The 15,380-nt window shown below is 60.6% G+C and overlaps 2 protein-coding genes across 2 annotated transcripts in view; one reads left to right on the top strand and one right to left on the bottom strand.

The window, feature by feature from the left end:
• UBE2I (ubiquitin conjugating enzyme E2 I) overlaps positions 1–15,380 on the top strand; it is a 395,011-nt gene that overhangs the window by 49,031 nt on the left and 330,600 nt on the right. The gene's annotated exons all lie outside the window — the stretch shown is intronic.
• The window catches only part of RPUSD1 (RNA pseudouridine synthase domain containing 1), a 296,072-nt gene that overhangs the window by 183,044 nt on the left and 97,648 nt on the right, over positions 1–15,380 (bottom strand). The window lies entirely within an intron of this gene.

Genomic DNA, 15,380 nt, shown 5'->3' with positions numbered 1-15,380 from the left:
CACAAAGCGTCAACAGGCTTCAGTCGGAATGGAAACACCTGTGTCCTTCGCGGATCCCGTCGCGGCCTCTGGGAAGTGAACTCCTCGTCTTCTTTCCTGGAGGGCCTCCTTGGTAGGCAAAACGGGTCCAGATGGGCCCGATTCGGGGCTGTGTTTTTCCTCCCAGGCGAATCCCAGAGCTGGTTTCTGGGTGGCTGTGCAACGCCGGGAAGCCGACGGCATCTTTCGGGCCTTGGCAGGGAGCCAGGCTGGGAGCGGATGAAAGCAGCCCCTGCAGGAGCTGGCAGAGCTGTCTGGTTGGAGGAAAGTTTCTAGGGAGAAAATGGCTGTGGGAGTGACAGCCAGTGAGGGGCAGCCGGTCCCTTTGCCAGGCCTCCCGGGCACCCGAGGCTGGTGTGGGGGCGTCTCAGGGCTGGGGGCTGCCCCCGGAGTGCAGAGACCCGGCTTCTCAAGGCATCTCGGTCACAGGAACCCAAATTCGAGGATGCACTGCTCACAGGAACCCGGATTCGAGAGGCAGCTGCATCTACGATTTTAACAGAGTGGCCTGGGTAGGGGGCCGCCCAACCCGTTTCCTTGCCCGCCTGGCCGCTCTGCCCCTCACCCCACAGTGGGGATCCCATTCCAGGACCTGCCAAGAGCAGCGGGGGAGGGGCTGTCCGGATTTATGACGGTGCCTGGGGGGTGGGGTGTGCCAAGCCCCGCAGGCGAGGAGGAGGCTGGGAGAGGGGTGCCGAGAGCCAGGTTCACAGACACCCATGGCCTCCGCAGAACCGGCCCAGCCCATCCTGCGTCCAGCCAAGGGCTGTCCAGGCCCACATGTCCCTCAAAGCTCACACATTGACACACCACCTGGGGAGAACCCAGCGTCCGGCTAGCCGGCAAAGCCAGCTCTGCCCCTGGGCTGCCCTGGGACGCGCTTTGGGGCTTGCCAGGTTCCCAGGGGCTGGGAGGCCCTGCCAGTTTTGTGTGAACTTGGCAGGGCTGCTGCAAGTTAACTCCTGGGGGCCCAGGCCCTGCGTCTCACTGGTGTGTGCCCTGGGGGAGGATAACCTCACGTCCTTGTCCTGGGTCCCGGGTGTGTTCCTGTGGGTTTCCAGTATCTTGAGTTTCGTGAAGGTCAGGGAGTGCTACCCTGTCCTGGCGTGTCCACACCCTGCCCAGCTGAGGGGCGCACGACACCTCCTCCCCCTGCACAGCCCCGCCCTTTGTCCCTGCCCCTCCCATCCCTCCTCTCCGTGGGTCCCCGTCTGGCAGGGCTTATGGCTTCCGCCTTCGGCACTGGACGCTGGCCCTGGGAGTCTCCAGATGCTGGTCCCCCTCCCCCCGTGCTGCAGGGAAGAGGTGGCCGGAGTGGGTGCCCCGGGGGTCGGGCCGCTCTGCCCTGGTCTCTGGCTGGTGGGGCTTTTGCTGGAGACGAGTCCTCCAAGAACGCCAGGCTGACGACGTTGTTTCCAAGCTGGCACCGTCCCAAGCCCGAGCTTCCCTGCGCCCGGTCCTCCCAAGAGTGCTGCGTCCCAGGGCAGGCCAGCCAGGACAGTTCCTCGTGTTCCATGTCCTCACCCTCCAGAGAGCCTTGCCTCTGATCTCAGCTGAACAGAAGGCCCTGTTCAGCCCCGAAAGGGGAAATGGCGTTGGTGATCCGCCCTGGATTCTAAAAGACTGGAAAAGCCCCTCTGGTCTTCCTAGGACAGAAGCGGCCTTAGGACCAGGTTATTGGTGTGGGTGTGAGTCACAGCTGCGTGGCTGTTCCCTCCCAAGAGGGCCTGTGTCCTCCCAGCAGCTGCCTGGGAGGGGCCTGAGGTCCCACTTGCCCACCTCTCCTGGGCAGTGAGATTCAGGGGCCTGCTCGGTATGCTGTGCCGTTGGGCCACAGTCAGGACCATGGAATGCTGGGTGTCGTGGACCTGGGGTCCTGGCCTGCTGTCTGGACCCCAGTCTTGCCTCCCCAGCCCAGGACAGAGGACCTTTCTTGACCCCATCTCTAGCTGCTCTGGACCTGCTGGTGCTGCGGCTGGAGGCTTGAGGGTCATGCTTCCTGGTGGTGACGTCATGACCACCAGACTCCAGACAAGCCCTGGTCACCTGTGTGGACGGCCGCTGGGCACATTCCACCGGGCTCACAGCACAGCTGGGCCAGTCAGGACCCAGTCTCAGGCAGCGAAGCCAGCACTTGGTTTGAATCCCTCAGGGGCAGTGTAGACCCCAGATGGAGATGGGTGGCCGCCCAGCGACTCGGGCAAAGAAGCACCCCTGAGGAAAAGAAATGCAGCTCAGCGCTGCCCCCAAGCTTCAGCCGGGCCCTTCCTGCAGGACCCAGGGCTGCACCCAAGCCTCAGCCTGGACCTTTCCTGCAGGAATTCAGGGGCTTCAGACAGGTGACGGAAGCCAGAGGCTCAGATCGCCTGCTGCCCAGGCCCTGCCAGCGACGACACGTGCTTCTCTCTCCTAGGACCAGAGGCCCCACCCCTGCTCCCCACAGCCTGGCTCTGCCGGCCCAGTCCTGAGGCCACTGCAGACAAGGGGGCTATGGCCTCCTGATTACTCACTGGCCCTCGGCTGCCTGGGAGCTGCAGGGACCCACCCGGGCCTACCACCTGGGAACCCCAATATTTCCAAGAGCTGGGGGAGGGGAGGGGAGGGAAGGGAAGGAGGAGCTGGCTGTCCCTCCACCTCCCATCTGGCGTTCAGAGACGTCATCTAACGTCCCCGGCGTCCCCTCTCATTCTGCTGTCCCCTGTGTTCTAGAGGAAGCATCGACTGTGTCTCCAGGACGGGCTGTGGGAGCTGTGGAGCTCCCAGGGTGGCAGGAGTCCTCCGGGGAGAGGGGTGGGCCGTCCTGGAGCAGAGCAGTGTGGGGCCAAGCCCTGTGTCTTCTGTTTTTTTTTTTTTTTTTTTTTGAGACGGAGTCTCGCTCTGTTGCCCAGGCTGGAGTGCAGTGGCCGGATCTCAGCTCACTGCAAGCTCCGCCTCCCGGGTTTACGCCGTTCTCCTGCCTCAGCCTCCCGAGTAGCTGGGACTACAGGCGCCCGCCACCTCGCCCGGCTAGTTTTTTGTATTTTTAGTAGAGACAGGGTTTCACCATGTTAGCCAGGATGGTCTCAATCTCCTGACCTTGTGATCCGCCCGTCTCGGCCTCCCAAAGTGCTGGGATTACAGGCTTGAGCCACCGCGCCTGGCCGCCCTGTGTCTTCTGCTGCTGCTCTCCGGCTCTGGGGCAGATGGCCTCCTCCGGGGCCTGGGCTTCCTCACCGGCACGATGGGAATGACCCTGGAGCTCTGGGGAGCTTGGTGAGACCAGGGCCTTCCCCCAGCAGTGCCCCCAGGTGCCTGACGGGCCGTCGTGCTGTTGGTGAGACCAGGGCCTTCCCCCAGCAGTGCCCCCAGGTGCCTGACGGGCCGTAGTGCTGTTGGTGAGACCAGGGCCTTCCCCCAGCAGTGCCCCCAGGTGCCTGACGGGCCGTCGTGCTCTTGGTGGTATTATGACCACCTCGGGCCACGTGATGACCCTTTTGCTTATCGGCAAAATAAGGTGGGTTTGGCAGCAAGAAAATCAAAGTGAAACTGGCGAAGGAAGTGCCGGCCTCCTCCCCAGCCTCACAGCCCCAGGACTCAGACCCAGTAGGCGCCCCTCCTGCTGCCTCCTGCTGTGTCCGGGGCATCCACACAGCCACCCCACGGGAAGGCAGGATGGGCTGCTTGCCAGTTGACCTGTGCCTCAGTTTCCCCGTGACCCCGAGGCGATGAGAGCTCTGCTGAGCTGCCCCAGGGATTAACTGAGCTGGGCTTGGTGTGGCTGTGGCCAGCACGCTGGTCCTACCCCTCTTGTTGGTCAAATCTCAAGCTGACTTGTCCCAGGACCCTGGGTCCTGTGTGTGGCAGACGCTCCTCCCCACCCTCCCCGGCCCCCGCCTTCCCCATGGACCCAGGGCCAGGACTGAGGGACTTGCTCCAGCCAGGGGACCGTCCGGGATTCCCAGGTCCAGGCCCACTGAGGTCTGCCACGGACAAGCATAGACGCCCAGGACCCCCTTCCTTGGCAGCGCCCAGACGGGCCCAGGCCCGGCTTCTCCCCAGGGCAGCTGGCAGCTGCATAATCCCTGCTCCCCCAGGGCCCTGGCAAAGGCCGGGCACCCAGCCCAGGAGACTCCACAAAGGGTTAAGGGGCGCGGGCGGCTGTGCCCACAGTGGGGCGGGGCAGCCGGGTTGGTGCTGGGCCAGGAGCACGGGCGAAGGCGCTGCATTTTAATGAATCATTATTGCCGGTGAGGCCTTTGTCTTTCTTTATCCGGTGCACAATAAAAGAATTAATTAGACAGAAAATGGCAGGGCAAGGAACTGACAAGTCATTACGGGCTGCTGAATGACCGATGAGATGCAGCCGGGAGGCTCTGGCCGGCTCCGGAATGATAATGGCCGCTGGGTGCTTTGTATGCACGACCAGCAGGCCTCTGTGCCGGGCCCTGTGGCGCTGCTGTTGTGGCCGGCAGACCTGTGGTCCTGCCTCTCCGAGCAGGGCAGGGGGTGGGAATGCCGGACAAAATCCGAGTATGAATTTCTGGGTCCAGACACGGCAGTGTGTGTTCAGACGTGGAGGGGACTTGGGCAGGTGGTTCTGTCCTTTGGACCTGACTTCCCAGCGTGGGAGCAGACATGGAGGTGGGGTGTGGTGGGGGAGCTCTGCACACTGCAGGCAGCAGGGGTGTGGGGAAGAGAGGGAGAAGAAGCGAGGAGAGGGGAGGGGAGTCTCAGAGGATCTGGAGAAGCCCTCCCCGGAGCCAGGCTGGGCCAGCGTCAGCTGCTGCCACCATGGTGACTCAGACGTCATCGGGAAGAAGGGTCCCCCGAGCCCCCCCGCAGACCCGGTTCTCCCACTCAGAGGCTTCAAGCTTCTCGTGGGTCTGCAGACTTCCCCGTGATCAGGAAGCATCGAGAACAGAGCCGCCCAGCCGGGAGGGCGGAGGGAGAGGCTGGTGGAGGAACGTGCCCGGGGTCCTGCTGCCTGGCTTCTGTGTGGGAGGCTCCCGTCCTGGCCCTGTGATCTGTGGCCCGGGAGCTGGATTCAGAAGCTGCCTGGAGTCCCAGCTCTGCAGCTGTCTGCTGCTGGAAGGAGCATTTGTTTCCTAAGCTGGGCTGTAGGGAGGGGAAAGGCCCCAGACAGGTTGGAAGAGGGGCCTCTCCCACCCTAGAGGGTGATAGGGACGTCACAGGACTCAATGGGTATGTCGGCCTCCAGTCAACAGCCCTTCCTAGGCTGGGTGTGAAGAGCAGGTGACATTCACGCTGTGGGCTCCGCCGCGCAGCAGCCCCTAATGTGGCTGGCCTGTCCACCGGGGGCCGTGCCAACATCCTTTCCTGCAATTGGCACTGAGGTCCTGGAGAGGGACACGGGCAGCCCCGAGAGACAGATGAGAGAGCAGATCACACGCGCTATTCTCTGTTCACGGACTTGAGCCCTGGCCAGGCAGCAAGGCCATGTCCAGGAGCTGCTGGATGCGAGTCCTGGGCCTGTGCGACTCTCATGGGGAGGGGGCTGCTATGCCCAGAGGACAGTTCTGCATGCGGGCAGGGGCCTGGGGGTCCCTGGGTAGAGGACGCTGAGATGGGTGGGCTCCACACAGAGCAGAGGCTGGTCCTGTTTCTGGGTTCTGAGCATCCTGCGGGCACTGCTGGGCATCTGGACACCACGGGACAGTGTCACTGTCGCTTCTGACACTCAGCCTCTGACAGGGCGTGCGCCTGTGAGACGAAGGTGGGCCTGGACACCCTCCACATCACCTCCAAAGATGGGGGCCTCTGCCCTCTTCCAATTTCTGGGGTCACTGTGGTCGCCCAGGGATTTTGTTTGCTAAAGGACGGGGTGGACAGACCGGGCACGGTGGCTCACACCTGTAATCCTGGCACTTTGGGAGGCTGAGGCGGGTGGATCACGAGGTCAGGAGTTCGAGACCAGCCTAGCCAATAAGGTGAAATCCCGTCTCTACTAAAAATACAAAAATTAGCTGGGTGTGGTGGCGGGCGCCTGTAAGCCCAGCTACTCGGGAGGCTGAGGCAGGAGAATCACTTGAACCCAGGAGGCAGAGGTTGCAGTGAGCCAAGGTCGCACCACTGCACTCCAGCCTGGGCGACAGAGTGAGAGTCCATCTCGGGGAAAAAAAAAAGGACGGGGTGGACAGAGGTGATTAGAGGGCCTGGGGGACTGGCTCTAGAAACCCACGTCTTGTACCTTTTCCCCTGAGAGGAAAAAGGGTGTCAAGGAAGGGTCAAAATTCATCCTGAGGCGTGGCATCCTGTGTCTAGGGGTTGAGACTGAGAAAGGAGTGAGACACTCGGCTCCCCGAAAACGCCCTGGTGTGTACGGCCGTAGACAAGCTGCTGGCCTCTCTGGCCTCAGGAGCCCATCTGCAAAATGCGGAGAATGGTGCCCAACTCCCCAGCAACAGCGCTCAGGAACACAGGGTGCTGGTGGGTCAGGTGCTCAGCACGGGGTTTGGTTAGAAACAGCCACTCAGCACACGTCACCTGAAGTTGTCACTGAGCCACAGGGACAGGACTCACACCTACATATGATCAGCAAAGAGTCTGCCTGCTGGACAATGGTGGCAAATACTCCATACACCTGCCCATCCACCCAACCGCGCATCCACCTACCTCCCATCCTCCAGCCATCCACCCATCCACCCATCCACCCACTCACACATCCACACACCCATCCATCCACTCACCCATCCAATTACTCACCCATCCATCCATCCATCCACTCACCTATCCATTTACTCACCCATCCATCCACTCATCCACCCACTCACCCATCCATCCATCCATCCACTCACCCACCCATTTACTCACCCATCCATCCACCCATCCACCCACTCACACATTCACACACCCATCCATCCACTCACCCATCCATTTACTCACCCATCCATCCACCCATCCACCCACTCACCCATCCACCCACCCATCCATCCACTCACCCATCCATCCACTCACCCACCCATCCACTCACCCACCCAACCATCCATCCACCCATCCATCCACTCACCCACCCATTTACTCACCCATCCATCCATCCATGCACTCACTCATTTACCCACTCGCCCACCCACCCATGCATCCATCTACCCACTCACCCACCCATTTACCCACTCACGCACCCACCCATCCATCCACCCACCTACTCACCCATCCACGCACCCATCCATCCATCCATGCACCCGTCCATCCACCCACTCACCCATCCACTGCCCCATCCATCCACTCACCCACCCATTTACTCATCCATCCATCCATGCACCCACCCATTTACCCACCACCCATCCACCCACCCACCCATCCACCCACTCATCCATCCATTTACCCACCCAACCATCCATGCACCCACCCATCCACCCACTCACCCATCCACCCCCCCATCCATCCACCCACCCATCCATCCACTCACCCACCCATTCATCCCCACCTACCCACCCACCCATCCATCCATCCATCCACCCACTTGCCCATCCACCCACCCATGTATTCATCCATCCATCCACCCATCCATCCATTCACCCACTCCTCCATCCATGCACCCACCCATCTATCCACTCACCCACCCATCAATCCACTCATCCACCCATTCATCAACCCACCACCTACCTGCCCATCCATCCAACTACCACCCCCTCACCCATCCACCCATTCATTTATCCACCCACCCACCCATTCATCCATTTATTTATCCACCACAACCACACATCCATCCACTCTCCCACCCACCCATTCATCCATCCGTTCATCCACCCACCCACCTACCCATTCACTCCCTCCTTCCTTCCTTCCTTGACTGTTATGTAGTAGGTGCTGAGCTTTAAAGGAGAAGGAGATAGACTCAGCCCTGAGCTCCATCAATACATCAGGAAAGGGCAAAACAGGACAAGTACAGGGGACCATGAGAACCAGCACAGGGACCCAACTTGCCCTGTGGTCAGTGGAGGCTTTCTGAGGAAGTGGGGCCCTTGAGATGTTTCCACTGAGTCTTGAGCAGGGTTCTGGTGAGTCTTGTGTTCACCAGGATAGAGTTTCCACTGAGTCTTGTCTTTGAGCAGCTCATCTCTCACTCAGTTAGATATCATCACCCTTCATTTCTTCACTCAGTCTAAAGGATCCTACCTGGACGGCTCCATCTTGCTCTTTTCTCTCTGAACCTGAGTGAGTGGTAGTGCTTAGGAGACACCTGGAACAGGTCTGAGACATGCCTGAGGCAGGCGGAACCACTGGTTCCATATACAGCCCTCTCACAGCTGTGGGTCCCAGGACTCGGTGAGCACTAGGGTGCCGAACTCATCCTGGTTTGTCTGGACGTTTCCAGTTTTTGCACTGAAAGTCCCATGTCCTGGGAAGCCTCTCAGTCCTGGGAGAACCAGGATGGGTGATCATCTAGTGGGCAGGTATGGAAGGTTCCCCACTGCCCATTCCCATCTGTGGAGAAGAACATGCTTTGTGTTGTGGATGTGGTGTGGAGTGGGGGTGGAACATGAGCCATGGCTCACAACATGAGCCATGTGTCCCTGGGTGGCCTTACGAGCTCAACAAGCTTGGGGCCATGACTGTCCTTGGCCTTCACCCACTACCTAAATTATCCTGAACACAGACCAGATACTCAATGAGTATTTGCTGATTTAACACATAAGTGAATGAGTGAATGAATGAATGAAGGTGAAACAGGGAATGTTTGCTCCAGACAGAACAGAGTCAAGTCTCTGAGATATTTCAGAGCATTGAACAGAGCATTGAACCAAAGGAAGGCTCAGTGGTAACGAAAACAGGCTGGGCAGCAGCAGGAAGCTCAGGGTCATCATTGCTCTCTTTAAATTGCTCCAGTGGTGAGAGCAATTCCTACAGGAGACCCACTGGCAGGAAGGGCAAAGGGGTAGCCAACAGGGAGGTAAGCATGGAAGAGACCTCAGGAGCCCCAGGCAGCTCCGATCTGTCATCTGGCAGCTATTGTGGGTTCTGTGCAGGTGGAGTCATTGCTAAGCAGGGGGTCCCTGAGTGCATGACATGGGAGACCTGACTGCTCAGCTTGAGTATATCATTAGGACTGTGGTTAATGCTAATGACTGCGACCTTGAGTTATCAAGACGTGGTAGAAGTGTGTGTCAAGCTCATTTCTCTAAAAGATGCAGCACCCACCAGGATGGCTAAAGTTCAGAGGGAAGACATCCAGTCCTGGTAAGGACATGGGCAAGTAGAGCCTCATCCTCCTGATCAAAGCTTGTATTACACAACCACTCCAAAGATGGTTTGTGGTCCCACCTAGAGCTGGCATGCCAGTGACCTACGACCCAGCAATTCTGCTGCCAGAAGTCCATCCAGGTGAAATGCATGCTTGTGTTCACCAGGAGAGAAGGTTCTTTGTAGATCTCAAACAGGGAACTTTTCACACACCCCTCAAGAGTGGGTAGATAAACTACGGTCTTTTCCCACTCTGAGATCCAGCTCAGTAATAAGGAGGAACCAGGCAGGCATGCTGAGCCCCTCCTGCAAAGGAGCATGCTAGGTGGCTCATTTGCATAAAGCTACAAGGTGATTTTTTTTTTTTCCCAGACAGGGTAGTGAGAAAAACAGTTCAGGTCAGTTTCTTCCAAAATCAATTCAGAGCTATGTAGACCCACTGGAAAGCCAGGTCTCCAAAGCAGCTGGGGTTCCTCCCACTGAGTTGTGGGTGGGTATATCCCCCCAGCTTCCAGCTAAAAATCAGGCCAGCTTCTCTCCAGAACCCAGGGTCCAGGTTCTGAAGTCTTCACATTCTAGAATGTTCCTCTCTACTCTGCAGATGTGAATAAAATACCCCCAAACAGGTGAACTGCCATGAGGGCAGTCATGGGTACTTCCTGAGGCTTCATGGGGGCACCTGCAGGACTGAAGAGGAAGGGAGGCGGCGAGGCGGCTCGCAGCCGCCCGATTCCCCTGCACGGTGAGTTTCTCATCTCTCTAAGTGCCAGGGATGTCTTGGCAGGGGAAGAAGATTCTGTGAGGAAGAGGAGACTTAGCCTCTGTCAGGGCTTTGGTGCTCATCTGTTCTGAAATGGGGCCCTGAGCACCCCAGAGTCAGGGCTGGGGGGCAGAGGGGAAAGGAAGGGAATGGGGGCCGTGACGGTGACAGTGATGATGTGTGGAGGGCGTCTGGGTGCTCGGCCCTTTTCCAGCTTGATCTCAACAAAGGCACAGAGGGCTCATGGGCTGGTGCGAGTTTTCACCCCATCTAACAGAAGAGGGACCCTGACTCCACTTCTTAGTAATTTACCCACAGTCCGCCCCTCACAGCCGGGGCCCAAGCCCAGGAAGAGGAGTGGTGGGGATAGGGCCAGGGTCTGCTCCCTGCCAAGGCCACAGCACGCCCGGGGCCACACCCACACCCTGCACGGGGCTTCCTCCCTCTCAGGGAGGAGAAAGGAACGTGCTGTGTCTCTGAATGGGAGGGGGCTCTCGAGCGCAGACCCCAGAGCTCTGTCTCCCCTCTGGACACGCCTGGGCAGCATCTCCTGTGCCCTGTCAGCCCCCACACCAGCCTCTTCGGGGAAGGGTCCTTGGGTATCTTAGGGAAAAGGAGGGTCTGTGGCTCAGAGCAGCCCCTGCTTCTCCCTGGGCCCCTGAGGGAGGGTCCACAGGCACAGATGGCTGCCCAGGCCGGGCCCTACAAGCACATCCAGGGACCAGGCACCTCTGAGAGCTGCCGGTGCCCGCAGGGGCCCTGGGTGCTGAGCCTGCCCGCCTCCTCCACGGTGTCCAGCACGGGAGGTTGCCGGCGGCAGGAGCTGCAGGGAGGCCGGGCAACCTGAGCAGGAAGCATCCGGCTGGAGCATTTCCTTTCGTTAAATACCCGCCCGGCTCCCCGCCAGGGGAGGAGGCAGGTCACAGGCCGTCCCGGGCCTCACCGCTTCAGGAATGTACGGGGTGTCAGGGGAGCTGCGGTGCCGTCACCGGGAGGAAGACAGAAGCTGGCGTGGCGGAGGTGGGCGTCCGCTCCCATCTGGCAGAAAAGTCATCTTCTTGCAGGGCAGGGACGGAACCAGCTGAGCTTCCTTTGAAAATGAGACAGATGACATTTCAATCTTCCATGGGGTCTGGAGGCCTCACCCCACCCCCGCCTCCCGCTCCACATGCCCGCCTGTGAGGTTCGGGGCGCGGTTCCCCTGGGGAGGGCTCCCTGTCACCTGTTCCTCCCATCTGAGAGCTCGCCGGAGGGCTGTGGGTGGCAGCGGGCGCGGCAGATCCGGCGTGTGGGCGCTGGACTGCTCCTGCCTCACTGCTGCGGTGCCCTTGGTTACCAAACAGCCTGCGCGGGGGCTGGTTTGCAGGAAGCCCCCAGAGAGTCCCCACCCAAATCCTCCTTTATTTTAAATCTGTGAAGCTCACGTCTGCTAAACCCACCCCTAATCCCCCAGCCTAAGCTCCAAAAATGCTGAGGGAGAAGGAGCTCTGCTTGGAGTCGGAGGGGTGCAGGGACCCCAGGTGGGGCAGCTCCTGGTGGTCCCTGCCGGCTAGCTCAGGCCAGGCCTGCCAGGAGCTGGCTGAGACGCTGTTACTGTGTCTGGGAAATGGGCGCCCTGGGCCCCCTGCATGGTGTGTCAGAGGGCAGCGGGACAGACATCAGGAGAGGAGCCTGTGGCTGGAACCAGGCAGGTGGCACCCAGAGCCGGCTGGACAGGCCCGTGGGACACGTGAAGGCTGCTGGGTGCCAGGGCGGTGCTGGGCCCATGTCAAGAACCCCTGGACAGGGCTCAGACTCCAGATCAGGGTTCAAGGCCATGACCCTGGCAGGTCCTCACCTGCAGTGATGCCAGCCTTGCAGAACCCATGGACAGAAAGGGAAGGGCGTAGGTGCCCTCGGTGCCCGCAGGAGGCCCTGGGAGCTCTGGAGCAGGCAGGGGGGACACACCAGGTGCCCCACAGTGGGAGCAGCTGGAAGCCGTGAACTAGATTTGGGGACTGCCTCCTGGGGAGGTGCAGGACAGGAGGAACCCAGTGAGCGGCAGCGTGAGGGCCCCTGCCTAGCCCATTTATACAAACGGCCAAGTGCACCGAGCGTAGGGGTTCTCCAAGGCCCAAGGAGGTTCTTCTCTCTAAGGAGGACGGCAGGAAGGCCCAGAGGCCCAGCCAGCTGGTGCCGGTGGGGAAGCAGTCAGGGAGGAAGCTGACAGGCGGCATGGGAGCCAGGGTGAACCACCTGGCCAGGACTGAGGGGGGCCGCGCAGCAAACTGCATCCAGATTTCAGAAAGAAAGAGGAAGGGGGAAAGAGGAAAAGCCAGCTGGTTCCACGGAGCAAGCCGGCACGGGCATTCCCATGGGGCCGGATGGGAACCGAGTCGGATCACGTGTCTGCCTCTGGCAGGGGGAGGAAGGGGCCCCTGGAAGCAGCTGCCTGAAGGGACATTTCTCTTCCTGGGAGGAGGGGGAGCGGTGTCTACTCTCTTGGGCCCTGGAGTGTCCTTAGCCCTGAACCTGCCTCTCTTGTCCGTGCCTCTCACTCTCGGCTCACATGCTGCCTCCTCCTGGAAGCCCTCCTAAACTGGCCCAGATGGAACCCTCTGATGGTCTCCTTCAGGGCCATGGTCACCGTCAGTAACCACTGTGAGGGGTGGGACTGTGTGGGTCCCAGTTTCCCCATCCCCAGGCTGTTCCTCCGTGAAGTCACAGCTGACCCTGGTGCCTCATGCCAGGCACACGGAGCTGCTCACCAGCCCCCGTGACCAGCTGAGCGACTTCAAGCCACTGAGGGGTGAATGGAGGCTGGAATTTGGGCCGGAGTCTGGGTTGGAGACTCATGTCCTGGCCCTGGGCTGAGTTCAGGACAGGTCCCTCGAGCTGCTGGAACCGGCGGTCAGAGACTGATGTGGGGTAGGGCTCTGTGGACCTTCAGGGCTTCCCAAGAGCAGGGAGGCTCTTCTGGGGCAGCCCAGCCGGCAGGGGCCAGGCAGGTCCGGGCAGCGTGGGCTCCCTGAGGCTTCTGAGAGCCTGGCCTGGGAGGGTGGCAGGGGCCGTGCCCCCCGGGGGTGCCCACACTTTGGGACAGCTGCTGGTGCTTCCCTGGCCCTCCCTGGTGCCCGCAGGCTCAGGGCCCCCGGATCAAGATGCACGGGGCCAGGACTCGATTTAACCTCAGACAAGACTGAGGTGGGGCCGGCAGCTGGAGAGCTGAGGCTGCACCTGCCGCCCCCTGTGAGGGCCGCATCCCGTCCCTGGGAAGTGCCGGTTGGGAGGCCGCTGAGTGCAGTGTCTCCCCACCCCAGAAAGGTTCCCAAGTTTGGGATGAATTCCTTCTCCCGCCCAAGTTTCTTAGTGACCTTGAAAAGTGGCCCGAACAGCTGGCTCTCCAGCTGGGGCCGGAGGAAGGAGTGCTGTTGGCCATGGGACCCAGGACGGGGACCCCAGTTCCCTGACCTCCAGTCAGAAGCCCCCAGGCCCCTGTGATGCCGCGTACGCAGCGCGCTCCCCGTGGCCTCAGCTGGGTGATGACCCGGGTCTGGGTGGGAACCTCGCTTCTCAGGCCATGTGGGTTAAACTCGGGGATCTCGACCTGCTTTGGAAAATCGAAACCGTATTTTCGCTCCTGGAGCTCCCCAAAGTGTTTGAACCTGGACTCGGAAAGCTCATTTGGACACAGACGCAGTTTCTCCCCAGGAGATTCAGTTTTCCCCGGAATGCCAGCAGGAAAGTCGGCAGGAAGCCGGGCTGGGGGTGTGGGAGGGCAAGCAGAGTGGGGGTGCAGGGAACACGTGCCCCTGGCTCTGTGCAGCGGCTGCGGGCCGTGGGCTCCTCACTCAGCCCACCTGGGCTGCTCCTGTCCTGAAGACCAGGCCGTGCAGAGCAGGTTTCACAGGTGAGGACACACATCCCAGCTCGTCACATGGCAGGGGCTGCTCCCGGCCTAGAAGGAAGGATAGCAGTGCTGTCTCCATCACTGGGGAGAGGGAGCTGATGGCTCCATTCGGGGGGGTGGCCGGGAAAGGCCCCCAGGACCCTGACACCTGCAGCTGTCTAAAGTCTATGAAATCCGAACCACTGTTGGCCATGGCGTCCTTGGCTCCGACGCACAGGCTGCCCAGTGGCGCCTCCAGGAAAAGCTGCTGGGTGTGAGGGGCAGAGATGGGGGCTGTGAAGTGAAGCCTGGAGGTTGGGGAGTGTCCACTTGAGGATCAGCCTGTCGGGGTTCGGCCCAGGGGTCCCCAAGCTGTGGGACGTTCAGGGCTAAAGCCAGGAGAGTCCCAGGCAGACCTGTGGACGGTGGGTCTCCCCTCTTCAGCTCCCCAGGCGCTGGCCTTTCAGGTCTGGAGGTGCTGCCCCTCCAATTCGGCGGGGTGGGGCCCTGCCTTAGTGCCCCCGGGCACGGCAGCTAAGAGCACCTGGCTGGAGCGCTGAGGGCCCCCAGACCTGGGGCCCAGGTGGCCTGGAGATGCCTCCTCAGCTCGGCATTTACCGTGAGGTGGGCGGTTCCAGATGCCTGGAGCTGAGGGCCTGGCTGCGGGTGTGTGGCAGTGCCACATGGCTGCCCGGGTAAAGTGCCAAGAGCTGGGTGGTTTACAAAACAAACCTGTCGTCTCACAGCTCTGGAGGCCAAAAGTCTGAGATCGAGGCTTGGGCAGGGCCACGTTCCCCACAGTTCCAGAGGAGGATCCTTTCTGCCTGTCCCAGCTCCTGGTGGCTCCAGGTGCCCCTTGGCTTGTGGCCACATCGCTCCAACCTCTGCCCCGGCTTCACGCTGCCGTCTCCTCTGCACGTCTGTCTTCTCCTCTGCTCCTATGAGGACACCCCTCGCGGGATTTAGGCCCCACCCAGATAACCCAGGATGACCCCACTGCAAGATCTTTTGTTCAATTACATCTGCAGAGACCACTTCCCAACCAGGCCAGAGTCACAGATTTCCAGGGTCAGCTGTGGACACCATTCAGCCTGAAACGTCATCTCATCCACACCTCCCATCGCCACCATGGAGGTGAAGTTCAGGTTCTCACCGACTGCCCTGTACCGTTTCTCCAGGGAACCCTGGATGTCCACAGAGGGGCCGATGGCTGCTCCTGGCCTATCATGGGGCCCCAGCTCTGACACCTGAGCTTCCGAATTCACTTGTTTAGATTTTCAGGAGCGTTTTTTCTTCCCAGGGCACCGTGTGCCTTTCCAGGGAGCCCTGGGGGTGGGGGCATGGAGTGCTCCCCTGGGTCTCCCAGGGGCTTCTGCTGCCCGAGGGGTCCGTCCAAACTGTACATCGGATCCGCCGCTGCTGCCCTCCTGGCCCGGCGGGAAGCTGACGCCTCCGGGAGTTCTTGGTGGTGAACCGTGTGTGGAGAGCTCCTTGCTCTGGGGGCCCTGTCACCTGGGCGCAGTTCAGGGTCCC

Source organism: Macaca thibetana, chromosome 20 (genome assembly GCF_024542745.1).
Source record: "Macaca thibetana thibetana isolate TM-01 chromosome 20, ASM2454274v1, whole genome shotgun sequence".
Classification (NCBI taxonomy): Eukaryota; Metazoa; Chordata; class Mammalia; order Primates; family Cercopithecidae; genus Macaca; species Macaca thibetana.
The sequence above is the reverse complement of the archived record's forward strand: the minus strand, read 5'-3'. Positions and strand labels throughout refer to the sequence as shown.